This window comes from Podarcis cretensis (assembly GCF_951804945.1).
Source record: "Podarcis cretensis genome assembly, chromosome: 5".
NCBI classification, from domain to species: domain Eukaryota; kingdom Metazoa; phylum Chordata; class Lepidosauria; order Squamata; family Lacertidae; genus Podarcis; species Podarcis cretensis.
Window position 1 is genome coordinate 23,764,358 of NC_137174.1, and position 16,850 is coordinate 23,781,207.

Genomic DNA, 16,850 nt, shown 5'->3' on the forward strand with positions numbered 1-16,850 from the left:
AGCAAGGTTACCTAGTATTGTGTCTGTGCTTCAGGATTCTCACAAATAATAGACATGACTGAAGCCTTGGATAGCCAGCAAACACTGGGAAGTTCAATTCTGTCCAAATTTCTTGCTAGTGTCTAATTAATTTTTGACGTTTGAACCTTACCACCTGTAAATGAAGCAAATTTGAAAAAGTGGATTGTTGTTGCAGTTGACATTAACAGGTTTTCAATGAAAAGAAAAGGGGGGAGCTTGTGGGCATATGGGGTTATCTCCGCAGGGAATGCCCACAATGAGGCCATTCTCTGTGGCAATGTGTTCATAACGTTGGTAAATTACCAGAGAAATGCTTGTGCCTCATATGTTGAAGGTTACACAGGAGACCTTGCTATTGGCTACTCTGTATAGTCCTGATAATCATCTAGATGCCCATTATTAGTATCTGTGACAGCTTTTATATGCTGTAAAGGAAGAACTTTAAGATTGAGGTGTGGGGAGGTTGACATATGCTTCTGCTTTATTTGTAATATCATGATTGGTAGCTTTTTCTAGAAGTGGGAATGCCTGAAGTAATCACTGGTTGTCTTTAAAAGGATGACGGATCACTCTGGTCATATCCTTATCATATGAGCATTCACTCAGTGTGGGATGGTGGATGAAAAGATACATACAAGAAATTCCATGAGCAGATTAGCCCACAGAACTCACATTAGCCTTGTTCTAATGTGTGTGTTTTTGGATGCTGCTTGTTGAGTTTTATGACTTTCATTGAGTATTACCATATCCACCCTAATCTAGATTTTGCCTTGTGCTTTGATTTTGTGCCACTATTATTGGTGAAACTCATGAGATAGCCTCATTCATTTGCCAAACTGACTGAGATGTTCCAGTTCTTCAATTAGTTTTCTATGAGGGAGAACTTCTAACTGAACAGTGTCATTAATATGACATTTCGTTTGCTTTATTTTTCATTTTTCAGTGCCTTAAAATATTTCTTGCTAAATTTGAAAGCTTGTTCAGCCTGGATCATTTTAATGTTTGGGGAGTTTGCCTGCTTCTAGTTTTCTGTTTATTTTCCATTGTGTTCCGTGTTGTTTCACCGCTATGACCTGTGTGAGTATGTAGAACAACAACTGAAATCCCACTATTTGATCAATTCTTATAATTTACTTATTTTATTTATCTATGCAGTTTATATCCCACTTCTCGTCATTTGTGATAACAGTGCAGGTCACAACACAATGAAAGGAAAACAGAATATATTTTTAAAAGTGCTTTAATAATAATACTTAAAGTAATGCTTTACTGCAGGTTCTCAAAATCTGTTTACAGTTTTTGGCCTGCTTATTCATGCATCCATTCACTCACTGGCTCTGAGCCTGGCTTTCATTGGATGATCCAGGTGCAGAAGAACAGAATAATCCCAAGTGGAGAAAAACCCTGAGGTTAAATCCACATGGAATGTTATTCCAATGAATTTAATCCCACCCCACACTCTATTTTAACATAAACTGTCAGAAAACATTTTGCCACAAATTAAAATATTATGGCAACAAGGCTAGGTTTTCCTCCTCTCCTGAAACACTTTGATCTTCCCCATATACTGGCAGTGTTCACATTAACAAGGGAATTGGGGAAGGACCGTATGGGCCCTTCATGTTATTTCCCTTCAAGTGGCTGGAAGAGAGACATTGAAGAAACACTCAGTTGCAGTTAAAGCTATTTTTAGACCAGGCTTCCCTAACCTTATGCCCTGCAGATGTTTTGGACTACAACTCTCATCAGCTCCCACCAGCGCGAACCATGCTGACTGGTAATTATAACCCAAAGCTTCTGGAGCACACCAGGCTGGGGGAGGCTAATATTGACATTTTAATTTTCTTTCATACTTTGAGAACATCCCATTGAATTAAATAACTAAACAACATCCTTTATTATCAGGGTGGATATAAATAATTGATTTTTTTTAATCAGATTTTTAAAATTTAAATCGGATTTTTAAAATAAAATGCTTTTGGAGGAAAAATCTTTCTAAATATAGTTTTCTATTTAAGTTACATTATAATCCAAAGGCTATTCATCAGGAAATAAGTATTTGTTTTAAGTTTTTCATGTGTGCTAAAACACAGTCTAAGGTGTGCTTTTTTAAAAAAAAAATCATTTAACTACATGGGTTAACAAACATGGATACATATGCTATAATGTTATTGTTTTAGTTAAATAAATTGTTTAAATTGTAATTAAGGAAATGATTGTTTTTCTCCTTCCAATAAAGTACAGCAGAAAAGTTGTTGAAATATAAACAATTAAGTTATTAAACCTCACAATAATTTCATAATTATTTGTCAATGTATTTCTAATAGTATAACCAAATCAGTAATTTTTGATATAACTGTAAAAACTACTGTGAAAATTTATTATTCAAAAAATGAAACTTTCATCTGGTTGTAAATATTAAGATTATACCAGCAAGAATGAGTCTTTGTTTAAAAAAAAAAAAAATCAAGTCTTACTGACTAGTGATTTAAATCAATCCACCCTGCTTATCACCTCAGTTAACAGACTTAAATGTTTCCCTTGTTATATCATAATATCGTAAGTTTATGGGTGTCAAAGTTTGTGGGTACCAAGCATTGATAATTCCTGGATTTAGTAAGTGTTAAAAATTAATCAATGTTTAGAGAGTTAAACTGGAAGCCAGACTCTTAATAACTGGACTCAGCTTCCCATGAGAGATGACCAATTAACAGAGAACAAAGACAGGGAAATGGGCCATCAACAAAGCAAAGACTATAGGTAAAGGTAAAGGTACCCCTGCCCGTACGGGCCAGTCTTGACAGACTCTGGGGTTGTGCGCCCATCTCACTTAAGAGGCCAGGGGCCAGCGCTGTCCGGAGACACTTCCGGGTCACGTGGCCAGCGTGACATCGCTGCTCTGGCGAGCCAGAGCCGCACACGGAAACGCCGTTTACCTTCCCGCTGGTAAGCGGTCCCTATTTATCTACTTGCACCCGGAGGTGCTTTCGAACTGCTAGGTTGGCAGGCGCTGGGACCGAGCAGCGGGAGCGCACCCCGCCGCAGGGATTCGAACCGCGACCTTTCGATCGGCAAGTCCTAGGCGCTGAGGCTTTAACCCACAGCCCAGTAGGCAAATGGGTGAAGCCCCTCCCTGATTTCTGAAATAGTTAGCAAAGACCAGCAGAGTGGAGAGCTTATGGTTGCAGTTAGGGGTTATGTGGGCTGGAGGAAAATAGTAGCAGTGTGTAAAACGTGGCATGCTGGAGAGAAGCTGAGCCATGGCTGGTGTCTTTTTAAATCCAAGGCTGCTGTGGAGCCTTCATCGTAGGTTCAGGTTGCATATGTGTGTAAATAATCCATATATCATAAAGACACCACAGTCTCCATTGTGCCTCATTTCCTAAAGGAAATATGAACACTGTATAAGCACCTGGACCCCTGGAATCTCACATCCCTCAGCGATTGGGGCAGCGTGTAACAATATTATACTGTGTGTTGGAAACTAGTACAGTGGTACCTCAGGTTAAGTACTTAATTCGTTCCGGAGGTCCGTTCTTAACCTGAAACTGTTCTTAACCTGAAGCACCACTTTAGCTAATGGGGCCTCCTGCTGCCGCCGCACCACCAGAGAATAATTTCTGTTCTCATCCTGAAGCAAAGTTCTTAACCTGAAGCACTATTTCTGGGTTAGCGGAGTCTGTAACCTGAAGCGTATGTAACCTGAGGTACCACTGTAACTGATTACCTTTTGCTTGCCCTTTCTCAGCCCCAAATCAAGGCATGCACCTTTGAATGCTTTGCCATTAGTCTGAAACTTTAGGAAAAAGAATCTTTCTTCATTTTACAATTACAGGATGTGTGTTTTATCATCAGTACCAATTTGGGGGCACTGTAATTATTTTACATACATTCTCACCCTTAACTATGGCCATGTTATATTATCTTATTTTACAGTTTTGCATGCTGGCCTGATGCAGTCTCTGATATTCATATAAATTTACATGTATATGCCTCCACATTTCTTACTCAGATTTTTCAAAAAATGTTTTAGCAACACTCACCAAAAGCCTTTTCCAAGTGCCATTCTGTTGTCGTACACATCACTTTCCATTGCTTCAAAAGCCCCATCACACACACACACACACACACACAGTTGCTAAGGGCCTTGCTCTGTCCTAATCCCGTTTAGGCCCATTAGCGTGAGACGGTATTAATTGTAAATTTTGAATCCCCCTTGGGCTCAGATCATCATCTCACAAGAAACCAAATTGCAAAGGGCAGCAACTGACAGGTGTTTCATGGGAACAAGGAATTTCTATGACAATCCCCCCCCCCATCCTCTAGGTTTTCTTCACAGCTTTTGTTTTTAATAACATCACCACTATATTTAAGTTATAAATATTTTAACAGGGAATGTCCATTTGGACATGGGATTATACTCATATGTGCTTAAATCAAGTCCTTCCCTAACATGGTTCCTTCCAGATATTTTGAATTACAATTTTCATCCATGCAGCTGGAAGGTAGAAGTTGTAGTCTGAAATATATGCATATAAAAGCACGTCAGTTCATTTCATGCATATAAAATGAGGTACTGTCAGGGGGAAGAACCTTGGACCTTTAGAACAACTATGACAATCAAACAGAGACAGAGACAACCTACATAAGCACATATTCACAAATGTTGTCTGGCTTTGGTAGCCAACCAAATTTGTGCTTGCAACTTTCTCCCCTGAGGTGGCAGAGGAGGTGGAACAAGGTGGTTCAGATTGTGACATCAGCCTATGTTGCAGCAGTTCACTTCCAATGGGAAAAAATATATTTTTAAAAGCTTACAGAAATACCTGCTCATATGCCCAGTATGGGAGAAGTGATAGAGGATGGAGGAACCAAAACAATGCTTTGTCCCCTCCCGTGTCTAACAGATGAATGAAAAGAATAAATATCCAAATGGAATGTGTGAAAGCTAATGATTGGACCTTTCCACTTTTTTTTCCTGAAGGCTCTAAACTAGGAGAAGCAAATTGTTGGGAAAGCATCATGAGTTAACCCTTTGCTATCTGTTCCACTCCTTGCTGACCAGAACACTTCACACCAAGTCTAATTTTCTGATCAGGCATATCTCAGTGCCTTAATAGAGGACAGGAAATTGTGTTTGGTATATTATCTCATTTACTTCATTCATAATTCAGGCAGAGTGACCAATTCATGAGAGTTCATTCATTCATTATTAAAATTCAAGCTAAATAAGATTAACAAGTGATTTGTAAGCCTTTGGTGTTGCAGGGAAAACTATGTAATATTTTCTCCCAAGGAATTAGAAAAGGAACTGATATTAAGCAGGCTTACTGATTTAAATGTCTAGGATAGGTACATAAGATAAACAAAAGAGAATTCAGAGCTCAGATTCCTATACTGTAATCAATGGGAATTGTATTGCATCTTTAGTGAAAAGACCCTAATTTTAAACAGCACTTACACAGAGAGAGGAAACCTCATGTTCTTTTCTTTTTTCAGTGTTCTTCTAAAGGCTATTGAACAAGCTTTTTTTCCTTTAAAAAAGCCATGCAGTACTCTCTTCTTTTAAAAAGATTTCTGCTTTATTCCAAAGTCTTTGTTTGATGTGTTTCCTCCAATATTTGAGGAGGAGTAGCCCTGTTTTGTTTTTTTTAATGTACATTATTACCTTTCTGAGCTTTTTCATTTCAAGAAAACAACCAAATATGAACAACCAAGTACTTCACTGTGAAAAGTGTTCTTGATCAACTGAAGTCCTTTGGTATTTGAAAAAAGACTATCACTTTAGAAAGGTGGGGGGGTTGGGGGGTTGGGTTTTTTTTGCTAATGAAGCTTTCGAAGCCCCAGTGGCAGTGTCTGATTGCAATTGCTGAAAAGGTGCCTCACTTAGAGGTTTATTTGCACTAATCAGCACCATGTTGTGCCTCAAAGCTAAAGTTCTCTTTAGAGGTAATGCCCCTACTGGGCTATTCTGCAAGAACAAAACAGCTTCTTCTGTTTACTTTTGTTCCATGCACCATATCTGTTTTTAATGGAATGCTTTGAAACTACTTTCAGAACCTGTTGTATGGGTAGAGGACTTGTAATTTATTTTTAACACCTTCCTCCCACATCAGCTTTCATTGTTAATGTAAGGTACTCTAGGTCTTCAGACAACTCGCAGCTTAGATATTGAATCCATTAAAAAGATAGATTGACTGGATGGCAGGGGGTCATTTATAGTAACACGCTAAGTACCACTATGCTTTTGAATTATGGTGCTGGAGGAGACTCTTGAGAGTCCCATGGACTGCAAGAAGATCAAACCTACCCATTCTTAAGGAAATCAGCCCTGAGTGCTCACTGGAAGGACAGATCCTAAATCTGAGGCTCCAATACGTTGGCCACCTCATGAGAAGAGAAGACTCCCTGGAAAAGACCCTGATGTTGGGAAAGATTGAGGGCACAAGGAGAAGGGGACGACAGAGGACAAGATGGTTGGATACTGTTCTCGAAGCTACCAGCGTGAGTTTGACCAAACTGCAGGAGGCAGTGGAAGACAGGAGTGCCTGGCGTGCTCTGGTCCATGGGGTCACGAAGAGTCGGACACGACTAAACGACTAAACAACAAGTACCACTACTTTTTTACTTTCTTGGCAGTGACCATTTCATATCTCTTCTTTTTCTGTGCTGTGTTTGATGGCGTGGCATGCAATAAGAGTGCAATCCTAACCCCACTTACCTGAGAGTACGCCATACTGAATTAAATAGGACTTGCTTCTGTGTAAACAAAGTTAGGATTGTGCGGCAAGGAGTCTGCTTGGAGGGAAAAAAATGGGCTGCAGTTTTGAATTTGTTTCATTAGTAATTGAATCAACTAAAGTTTTGATTAACCCATTGATTAATGGATTATCCTAATCAGTAACCCTGATAACTCACTTCCCCATTTCTCTTTTGCCTCCCTTTCCTGCCTGCTTTATTGTCTTTTACTTTACAGCAATGGCACTGGAACGACCACTTAATAAAGAATTATAAATAAAAAGTAAAGCATGGGCATAGCAATGGAAAGTTTTCCCATCAATAGCGTAGTTCAGGGGTTCCCAAATTGTGCCCATGGACCACCAGTGGTCCTTCAGCTGCATTCAGGTGGTCCACAGCAGATACACATTCAATATTCATGTTTTTATTGTTTTATTGTATTTTATTGGCTCTTTATATTATTATTACTATTATTAAGAAGAAGATTTGTATACTGCCCTTCATCCAAATATCACAGGGCAGTTCACAACATAAAAATACAAAATGAGAACACAAAATACATAATAAAACATAAACCAATAGTCTCCCTCCCATAAACATTTAAAGGCCATATAGAATGTTAATCAGCCAAAGGCCTGGTTGTAGAGAAACCTTTTCAGCTGGTGCACCAGGCGAGCCTGCCAGGGGAGGGCATTCCACAAACAGGGTGCCACTGCAGAAGAGTCTTGTTCTCGTGTTCCCACCCTTGACTTCTCATGGAGGAGGCGCACAAAGGGCCTCAGATTATGATCACAGGGTCCATGTCAATTCATATGGGGAGAGGTGGGGTTAATTTGGGAAAAAATGGCAGTGGGGTTGGTGAACAAAGCGAGCAGGGACACAGCCCCTAGTCATATACAGTGGTACCTCTAGTTACAAACTTAATTCATTCCAGAGGTCCGTTCTTAACCTGAAACTGTTCTTAACAAGAGGCATGTTTTCGCTAATGGAGCCTCTTGCTGCCACTGTACCGCCAGTACACAATTTCCATTCTCATCCTGGGGCAGAGTTCTCAACTCTAGGTAACTCTTCCAGGTTAGCGGAGTTTGTAACCTGAGGCGTTTGTAACTTGAGGTACCACTGTATACGTCTCAAAGGTGTGCTCTCATCTTCATGCTTATGATGAGAAGCCAGTCATGCAATCTTTATAGCCAGGTTCATCCCAGGGAGCTAAGCAGACTGCTTTAGGCGCAGTGCACCATAAAGTAGTCCCAGTTCCTCAGACTGAACCTAAGAGACTACACCTCTAATATTGTTTTCTTTGACCTATGCAAATAATAAGGGCCATATTAGTTAGGGATGAGACAGAGGCAGTGGAAGGATAAAATGAGCAAGACATTCTTATCTGTACTGCATTTTATGGAAATGCTAACAAATAGGATTGGAGGGCTGTATCTTGTGAAAATGTTAAATAAATCACACTATCCATTTTGGATCCTTTATACTTTAAATGGTACCTGGGGAAAGCCTGGGGTTACCTCTACTCTCCTTAGCACATTACATGCTGCAGTAAGTGAAGCCCTGGCTCATGGTGGAATACAGTTAACTCTCAGTGTCAGGACTGTAGCTCACAGCTAGCCCCTGCCCTACAGTGAAATGTTTGAAGCTGACAGTTCATTCAATATCATAAAGCCACCAAGCATAACTGGCACAGTCTGTCATCCATTGCATTGCAGGCTTACATCTAAGCTAATAGGGAGGCTGAATTATGACTCTCCCTCCAGACAGGGTGAATCTTTCAAGACAGTGTTGAGATCACTGACTAGACAGGAGCTGAATCGCCAGAGTGGTGGCATGGGCATTACATCAGAAGACAGAAAGGAGTTTGCAAAGATGGGGGCTGGGGGAGAGGGAATGGCTGAGCGCAAATAGTGCTAAATTCATTGTTGCTATCTGACTTACCTTCTTATAAAATAAATTAATATCTTAAAATTGTCCATTGAGGCATGAGCTGCCCCTGTTTCCACATGCTCTGATTCATATACTCTACATATCCTACAATATTATTCCAATTTTAAGAAACTCCTGATTAAACAAAGAAGAAGTAGAAAATAGAAAATGTTAGTGTGGAGTGCTTCAGTTCATGGTTCCAGCCACTTCATTCTATTCTACACACATACTATTGGTGCAATGGATAAATATATAGAGAATGCAGAATTCCTGGATGCTAAGATCCAAATTTGGGGCAAGTTCTCTTTGGTAAGAGAACCCCAGCAGAGATTTAAATCACAAAATATGCAGCAAAGTAAAGCATGGAAATTCAGGCTACTAGACTTTTTAAATATGCCCTTGTGAGTTCCAAATCTTCCCTCTTTCCCCAGCTTAGGAAAAGACCACACGTTTGGCATGTTAAAAATTGGTTTATTTACAAACTCAAAGATCAGGTTCCCATGCTTCAGAAGTTGCACAGGCAGTAAAACTTAGCTTAGATGCAAAGTGGTGAAAAATTCTAAATTATTGGTTTGTGAGAACCATGTGGTTGAGCTGGTGGTAGCAGCTCAGAGATCTTCACATACCAAAATTCATGCGTAGACTGAAAGAGAACAATAGTCTTGGTTGCCTTTTTTCTCTCAAAGGGAGAGGAAGTGACCTAGGCTAAGCTTGGCAGGACAGCTTACTCTCTGGTCTCAACCCCTTTGTGCATTTATTAGACTTAATCATGTTGGTTATATGAGACTGGCTATCCCGCACATACCAGTTTTCTTGTATCTTGTGTCCAGCAATCAGTCAGCAATTTCGTGTCCACTGAGCATGCTCAGTCCTCATTCAGATGGGGATGTATGCATGCACTGGTGCCCAATCCCTGGCTACATTAACATCTTTCTTTATCCCTGTTGACATTTAAAGATTGCTTCTCAGTTGTAACCAGGGTGTGGCCTATCCAGAGAATTAGATTGTTCTCTCTATCCTTTTTATGTGACCCATCCTCAGTCCTGCTCTTCTGGCAGCTCCATGTCATTCCCCCTCCCATCAGACTGTCAGGTTTTCCCTTTCAGCAATCTGTCAGCATGCATTTGGCCCTAAGCATGCTTAGTCCACACTGGACTCTTTTTGGTAGTAGCCGTTTCTATCCTCCCCTCCCATCTAGTTTTCTGGGTACCCCTTTCTCATAATCAGTCAGTGTTTCATGGGAAATAAGCACACACAGTCCTTAATGAGATTTCCCGAGAGGTTTCCTTCCTTCCTTCCTTCCTTCCTTCCTTCCTTCCTTCTTTCCTTCTGGAAACCTTGAGGTTTCCCCAACTCTGCAGGTATCTGCCCCTTGTGCACGCCTGTTGCAGTTTTGGCTACATGTGATGTCATGTGGAGAATATTCAGGTGGGGTTTTTTTGTTTTTTAAGTGTGATCCTAACAATATCTAACAAGAAGTAAGTCCTAATAAATTCAATGGTGCCTAATCCACAATAAGGAGGATTAGGATTTCAGTTGGACTCTAGTGATATTTTGTGCATTTATTTTCAATAGTATTTTGTATATTAAAGAAACTGGTTAGAGCTGCTAACTCTGTGCATGATCAGCTTTGGGGGACCAATCCTATGCATGCTGGTGCTGAAGTAAGTCTAATCAAGCTCAAGTAATCCTTAGTCTGGCTCCTAACTATTTGACCCTCTCAAGCACAGGAAACTTAAATGGTTGGCTTTCCTGGAAACAGCTTCCTTCTTGGGGCCATAGGAGTCCACAAGGTTCTCCCATCACTAAATCACAATAGTAACTGAAAGATGCTACAGCAGTTTAGGTATATGAACACCTGAGGGAGAAAAAAACAAGGGAAAAGAGACCAAAATAAGGCAGCTTTAAAGGAAATAATGACCCACCCAAAGGAAAACCAACAGCAAGACTACAATACTATCTGAGCAGTCCCCATTGAATAATTGCCATGTAAACATACACAGAAGGATTATTTTCACCTGTATACAATATGGCGGCTACTACTTTGACAGCTGTACAGATCCCTCATAAATTGTAAATGATTCTAAGTGCTTTAAGGTCACCTCTGTGGTTTTGGAAAGAGATGGGCATCAGAGCAAAAGAAAAAGAAAGAAAGATTGCCTTGCAAACACTTTGCCTTCAGGGATAGGGGGCCTGTGGCCCTCCAGCAGTTATTTGGACTCCCAAGACCCATCAGCCCTAGTCAATGATCAGGGATGATGGGCATTGTAGTCCAGAAACATATGGAGAGCCACAGGTTTCCCATTCCACTTGTAAGTGACTGGTTGGTACAATTTCATATTGACCTTGGAATGGCTTTTGCTGGGCTATCATGGATATCAATTTCAAATGTTAAAGCTGAAGCTATTAATAATACCCTAGATTCACTAAGCACTGTGGATATAACTATGCAGTGGTAAGGACACAGGCAGTTGGGAAAGTGGCAAAACAAACTCATACTTCTACAGAGCCAGACTGGGACATTCACTCCGAATAAAGAGCTTTGATAGCATTAATTAAGTATTGTGCCATTGCCCTCTACTGGACACTGCTCTAACATGAGCTTTTAAAAATGTAACAATATTTTCACTGCAGTGTTTTCTATAGCTGTGAGTTCATGCTCTATTCTGCCTTGGTCAGAGCACACCTGGAGTAGTATGTCCAGTTCTGGGCACCACAGTTTAAGACAGATATTGACAAGCTGGAATGTGCAAAGAGGAAGGCAACCACGATGATCAAGGGTCTGGAAACCAAGCCTTATGAAGAACGGTTGAGGGAATTTGGGTATGTTTAGCCTGGTAAAGAGGAGATATGATTGCCACCTTCAAATATCTCAAGGGCTATCACATGGAGCAAGCTTGTTTTATCCTGCTCCGGAAGCTAGGACCTGAACCAATAGATTCAAGTTACTAGAAAGGAGATTTCGACTAAACACCAGGAAGAAAATTCTGACAGTAAGAGTTGTTTGACAGTGAAACTGACTTGCTCGGGAGGTGGTGGACTCTACTTCCTTGGAAGTTTTTAAGCAGAGGTTGGATGGCCACCTGCCATGTATTATCTAGTTGAGGTTCCTGCAGTACAGAGGGTTGGAATAAATGGCCTTCAGGGTCCCTTCCAACTCAACAATTCTATGTTCTGATCACTATGGCTGTGTCCAGGGTTTAGACAAGAGAATGCCTGATTAATGTTTTTTAAGGACCAGTGGCCAAGCTATTTCAGTCTCTTTTTTGTTGTTGTTAAAGAAATTACAAGTAAATGGTTCAGGGGAATCTTTGCCACCCACTGTGTGGCTGGACATGGACCATCAACATGATTTTTGTGGCTCCCACCAGTGCATGGAAAACAAACAAGATTTTTTTTGATATTCACACATTTATCATATTGAAAGACAATCTCCTAAAAGGTACTGTGGAGAAGGTATTGGCTCCTTGCGAGATTCCAAGCAGCAAGCCATTTCTGCAGTGACAGTGAAGGTGGGAGGGGGAATATCTCAAATCCTGATTGATGCTTTCAGAACAAAATCGTCATTTTCGAAGTCATAGCAGGGTGCTGCTCAAACAAATAGTGAAATGGCTAGATTACCAGCACACTCTTTCACGCTACATTTGCTTCATAGGTCCCATATTGCAAAGAAAAATGTCAGAGCAAGTATTTTGAATTGGAAGTTTTGACACTGTCCTTTGGGCACCTTTCTTCAAAAATGTGCAATGCCACATTATCTATAGGTCAAAAGTAACTAGAAACACCTTTTCTAAGAGGGCACTTATAAATCTTGTTAAACACCAATAAAAATGGCTTGAGTAAAACTCTTGGCTTTCTACTATTAATAAACATTTTATAGCATTAGCAAAGTGCAACTAGGACAGCTCATGCTCTCAATGTAATGTGCACACAGAGCTCCCCAGAGGATTGGAAGAGAGTAAATCTAATGTTTAACACTAAATTGAATAAAATGGGGTAGAGTTGGAATCGAAGTTACTTTTTTTTTTTTAATCTAGCTTGAGGAAGAGTTGTGTAGTTTGAGCTCATTATAGAGCCTAACACACAGTAGTTACAATCTTGTTAAGTTTTCTGTGCTTATGGACTGCATTTTTATTGAAGTACTCTACTGATAAAGTACTGGTGTTGACCTACAAAGAAAGCCTTAAACAGCCTAGAATCATGGCATTGGAAGGATCACCTTCTCTGTGAACCTACCCATTTGCTAAAGTTTTCACCAGAAGCCTTGATCTCAGGGCGTCTGCCTTCAGGGATTACAGCTGCCTGGTCCTAAACTACAGTTTAGTTTGTATTAGCTTTCAACTGAAGGTAAGCTTGGGGCAGTTTTCCCCATTATCTCAATTTATTATCTAATTCTGCTGTTGCTTTACATGTTAAGATGATGTAGTTTTAACTTATTTATAAATTTTATTCTGATCCTTTTTTACTATTTTATTTGTCTGTGTTTTAAAATCTGATATTGGTGACTTGAGGCAGAGAGAAAACATTTTAAGTAATTTCCATGTGAACTATGGGTCCAATTCCCAAGATCATTGTTATTGGTACTTCTGGTATTAGAGCTGTTGCCACTCTCTGGCCAACATCAGATCTATTGGCATTTCACCACAGAGATGCGGGGATGTCCATCAAGTCGTGTTCAGTATCAGCTTTCAACTTAGCACTGGAAGGTCACACTTTTTGAATTCTTTCTTCTGCTTCTTTTGTTCTGTGCATGTGACTATCTTATAGTGTAATCCTCAAAGATTCATGGGTATCTCCATGTTGTTGAAGGTTTCATTTAAATAAATTTAAGAATATCCTACTTCCCCACTTCTTCTCAAATTTTTATGAAATATAAAAAACAAAAACACTCCTTCATAACCTGAATTTGTAGAGGGTCAAGTAATCACAAATTAAAATGTCATTTTGTTTATTTGAATGATGCTGTATAACAAAGATTAAGTTAAGAAACCCATGCTCCTGGCAACTTATGAATACTATTTCTTCTGCAAATTCCTCAGGCAACAGCAGAAATAATGACTTTAAATTCCAGCAGCGTAATTACCTTACAGTGTGAGCAATCTGAAGACAGAGTTAGCACAAGGTTTAATAACAGCATTTGTTGGGTCCTTTGATGAAAAAATGCACAAGATCAGTCAGCTATTTGTGATATAATTAATACACATAAAGAGTAATTGAAATGTACTGGATCTCTCTTAACCATATTCCAAGAGTCACTCCACTCAGAATTGCAAATAACGTTGTAACACAAGGAGACAGCTTGCTTAGCCAGAAATTGATGGCACTGCTGTAATGGAGCTAAGAGTAAGAGATGCCTCACATATAGGTTGAATTCACTTAAGCAAAGATAAATTAATAAGGAATAGGCTGTGTACATAACAAGGCCATAAATATACAGGCATTTCATTTTTTAAAAAAAAAGTTTATGGAATATTGGAAAGCTACAAGAAACTGATACTTCACAAAATTTTATCTATCTTTTCAATCATGTTAAAAATTCTTTTACAGGTATATATTTTGCCTCTTTCAAGACAGAAGGTCCTTCCAGTATTGGCATTTACCCAGACTAGGAAGCTGGGAACAGTGTAGTGAATGCTGAGCCATTTGACTGTATGTTGCATGATTGGACAGACTTCACACTTGTTGGATCAACCTCATTTCTTACTATAAACATAACATATATAAACCAGAGACAGATAGGAGTTATAATTAATGAACAGGGTACCTCTGAACATATTCGGTAACCAATCTACATTGAACTCTGCCTTCCCACACAATTCCATTCCTAGGTACCTTTCTTCATTTCAGCAACTTAATACAGGCAGCAAAAGCAGTTTTGTTCCTTCTGTTGTTAAATAACTGGGAGTTTGAAATGCTTGCTGATCTATTGCCAGTCACTTGGGAGATCTACAGCAATCTTTAAACTTCCATAAACTTTTTATAAACCTTGTAATCATCTATTTGGGCATCAAGAAAACCATGCTGGTGAACCTGACCTTTCTTCTTCTTTCTCAGTCTGATATAGTTTATAGCATCTTTTATAGTATCTTTTCCTATAAGTGCTAAGTCCCACAATATCTTCAGTGGTTATGATAAATTTGGCACCAATGTTCTGCCATTTCTCCACTCGGCAACTTTTGGCAGAAATGAGAAAGTATTAAATGTTGCTCTTAACTGCAAAAAATTAATAACTCAATGTGACATGAATGCATGCATGCATTCCACTTCTCTGTTGATTATCCTGTATTTCCAAGGTTGTACGATGTAATTCATATAACCCAACTAATATGCACATTGTGAGGGTAGGTGGACTGTCCAAACTGTACACATAGGTCTCACCTTTTGAAAACACGAAGAGAAAACAAAGCCTTTGGCTGCCACCGAGCTTTCCCGTCAGCAAACGTTGCTGCCACAAAGAGTTTACATTTCTAAAGAGCAGATGCTTCTTTTAATAATTTAAAAAACCCCAAAGAATTTCATTTCCCAAGTTCTACTTGACGCATTTGGTTTCAGGTAATGACATTCACCCATGTTGGGTGGGAGAAATATTTAAAAAGGTCACAAACAAGGAAGATTGTGGGGGGCAGCTCGACTGAGGAGCAACCACTGACAACATCCTGCTGTTAGTGGAGCTACACCAGGGGGCACCCACTTCAACCTGCCTCTGATGTTATCCAGGGTTTGAAAAGAACCATTGTGCATGAATATTTATGTACACAAAACAAAAGGTAAATTCATGAGCAACAAGCTGAAGACAGGACACACACAAAAAGGTTGCTTTCCATTATAATTGATAATGTGTAATCTGCTCGCGTCATTTTAAAGACAGGAAAATGCTTTCTCTGTTTGCCTCAAATTAAGGGTCATCCCACCCACCCCGGCTTGGCATTTTTAAAAGTTAACTATAGAGAAGGGTGGCTTAACTATGTCTCTCCAGATGTTATGAAACTACATCCCCCATCAGTCCCAACCAGCATAGTCAACGCTCAGGGCTAAGGAGGAGTTGTAGTTGTCCCTTGTTCTCCTTCCACCATCTTATTCCAACAGGCTGTTGGGAACTGACTGCTTTTAATGAAAGGGCTGGTGCCATGCTGTTTTATGGTAATTATCCATGTTTTTAATATAGAATATAAAAGGTAAGAAAAGAAAAAGGTAAAGGACCCCTGGACAGTTAAGTCCAGTCAAAGGCAACTATGGGGTTGCAGCGCTCATCTCACTTTCAGGCTGAGGGAGCCGGTGTGTCCACAAACAGCTTTCTGGGTCATGTGGCCAGCATGACTAAACCACTTCTGATGCAACAGGACACCGTGACGGAAACTAGAGCACACGGAAATGCAGTTTACCTTCCCGACGCAGCAGTACCTATTTATCTACTTGCACTGATGTGCTTTTAAACTGCTAGGTTGGCAGGAGCTGGCACAGAGCAATGGGAGCTCACCCAGTTGCAGGGGTTCGAACTGCCGACCACCTGATTGGCAAGCCCAAGGGGCTCAGTGGTTTAGATAGAATATATTACTCTTACATGTTTTTAAATTATTGCCTCAACCCATGTTTTTCAGCTGTTCCTGTTTAATTTGTAAACCACCTGTCAGGGCATGCATATATACACACACACCGTATTTTTTGCTCTATGACTCACTTTTTCCCTCCCAAAAAGTAAGGGGAAATGTGTGTGCGTCTTATGGAGCGAATACAGGCTGCACAGCTATCCCAGAAGCCAGAACAGCAAGAGGGATCGATGCTCAGCAATCCCTCTTGCTGTTCTGGCTTCTGAGATTCAGATTATTATTTTTTCTTGTTTTCCTCCTCCAAAAACTAGGTGCGTCTTATGGTCTTGTGCATCTTATAGAGCGAAAAATATGATATCTATATAGATATATAGATAATGGTGATCTCCTAAGATGGTTGGATGGCACCTTGTATGCCTGCTTCCGGCAACTCCTGCAGCCAAGCTGGTGCCAAACGTATTAGCTCTGCTTTCTTTTGGACCACGAGGCTGAGGGGGCAGGGTCTTGTCACCTGGGAAGTCCAGCCCCAGAGAGGTCACATTGGTGCTGCTAACGTAGCAAAAACAATGTAGGAGGTAGCAATTAGGAGTTAACAGTCTCTGCAGCCACAGAGGG